Raw genomic sequence first — 2,500 nt, 5'->3', positions numbered from 1 at the left:
CACAACGGGACTTAGTCTCTAGCAGCAAAAACATGGAGGTCACCAAGGACACAAACGGCACACTGCTGCTGAAAACAGAGCCTCCAAACCCCGCGAGGGCAACAGGCTTCAAGTGCACTGAAAGTCAGCGACACAAATGGCACACTGTTGCCCAAAACAGAGCCTCCAAACCCCGTGAAGGCAAGAGACTTAAAGTGCATTAAAAATAAAAAAATGTAAGGGACCCACACTGCCTACTCAAGCCCAAAACAGAGCCTCCAGCCCGGCCTGATCTGGCGCCAGGCGCGGGAGGGCAGCATACTTCCATCAGCATGGAAGTCCAGGACTGTAAGGGGACCCACCGCCTCCCCAAGCCGAAAACAGAGCCTCCAGCCCGACCTGATCTGGCGCCAGGCACGGGAGGGCAACAGACAGACTTCCAGGGAAGTGGAAGCTGCCAGGGGTGAATGGGAACTCTGCCCGGGGTGCAGAGCCTCCCACATGGCTTGACTTATTATTTTTACTTAAATATTTTTTTGATCAAAAGACCATGCCCTTAGTAATATGCACTTACCCCCCCAGTGTATCTGTTATCTAATAGCATTATGAGAGCAAGTCACTACTTCATGCCGACCTCCTGGAACTGCCGCTCGGCCACCCAGACCCACTTTGTCCACTAAGGTTTTTTGTGGCTATGGTAATGTATTATTATTATGTGTTTATTTAGCAGACACCTTTATCCAAGTCGACTTACAGAGACTAGGGTGTGTGAACTTTGCATCAGCTGCAGAGTCACTTACAATTACATCTCACCCAAAAGACGGAGCACAAGGAGGTTAAGTGACTTGCTCAGGGTCACACAGTGAGTCAGTGGCTAAGGTGGGATTTGAACCGGGGACCTCCTGGTTACAAGCCCTTTTCTTTAACCACTGGACCACACAGCCTCCAATGTAGCACTATTCTGACTCTAGTCAATTCTATTCTAACTATGGTCATTTAGCTCAATGGTGACTCTGGTCATGTAGCTCAATGGTGACTCTGGTCATGTAGCTCAATGGTGACTCTGGTCATGTAGCTCAATGGTGACTCTGGTCATGTAGCTCAATTTTGACTATGGTCAGTGCGGCAGTGTGGAGTAGTGGTTAGGTCTCGGGACTCTTGACTAGAAGGTCGTGGGTTCAATCCCAGGTGGGGGACATTGCTGCTGTACCCTTGAGCAAGGTACTTTACCTAGATTGCTCCAGTAACAATCCAACTGTATAAATGGGTAATTGTATGTAGAAAAATAATATAATTGTATGTAAAAATAATGTGATATCTTGTAACAATTGTAAGTCGTCCTGGATAAGGGTGTCTGCTAAGAAATACAGTGGCTCTCAAAAGTATTCACCCCCCTTGGACTTTTCCACATTTCATTGTGTTACAACATGGAATCAAAATGGATTTAATTGGGAGTTTTTGCCACTGATCAACACAAGAAAAGTCCATAATGTCAAAGTGAAAAATAAAATCTACAACTTGTTCTAAATTAATTACAAATATAAAACAGAAAATAATTGATTGCATAAGTATTCACCCCCTTTGCTATGACACACCTAAATAAGCTCTGGTGCAACCAATTGTCTTTAGAAGTCACATAATTAGTTGAATGGAGTCCACCTGTGTGCAATTAAGGTGTTTCACATGATTTCAGGTTAAATACACCTGTCTCTGGGAGGGTCCCACAGTTGGTTAGTACATTTCCTAACAAAAACTACATCATGAAGGTGAAGGAACATTCAAAGCAAATCCGGAATAAGGTTCTTCAAAAGCACCAATCAGGGGTAGGATATAAGAACATTTCCAAGGCATTGAATATCCTCTCAGAGCACAGTAAAGTCCATTATTAAGAAATGGAGAGAATATGGCACAACTGTGAATCTGTCTAGAACAGGCCGTCCTCAAAAACGGAGTATCCGGGCGTATAGGGCACTAGTCAGGGAGGCCACCAAGAGGCCTATGGCAACTCTAAAGGAGTTACAGTGTTCCACGGCTGAGCTGGGAGACACTGTGCATATGGCAACAATAGCCCGGTGCTTCACAAAACTGGCCTTTATGGGAGAGTGGCAAAAAGAAAGCCATTGTTGAAAAGAACTCGCATCAAATCTCGGCTAGAGTTTCCCAGAAGGCATGTGGGAGACTCTGAGACCAAGTGGAAGAAGATTCTATGGCCTGATGAGACCAGAATAGAGCTTTTTGGCCACAACGCTAAGCGCTATGTTTGGCGCAAGCCTAACACCGTACATCATCCTGAGAACACCATCCCTACCGTGAAGCATGGTGGTGGCAGCATCATGCTATGGGGATGCTTCTCTGCGTCAGGGCCTGGAAAGCTCGTGAAGATAGAGGGCAAAATGGATGCGGCAAAGTACAGAGAAATCCTGAAGGAAAACCTGCTGAAGTCTGCAAGAGACCTGGGACTTGGAGAAGATTCATCTTCCAGCAGGACAATGACCCCAAACATACAGCCAAAGGCACACTG

This window comes from Acipenser ruthenus, unplaced genomic scaffold (genome assembly GCF_902713425.1).
Source record: "Acipenser ruthenus unplaced genomic scaffold, fAciRut3.2 maternal haplotype, whole genome shotgun sequence".
Lineage (NCBI taxonomy): Eukaryota > Metazoa > Chordata > Actinopteri > Acipenseriformes > Acipenseridae > Acipenser > Acipenser ruthenus.
This window is presented reverse-complemented; position numbering follows the sequence as displayed.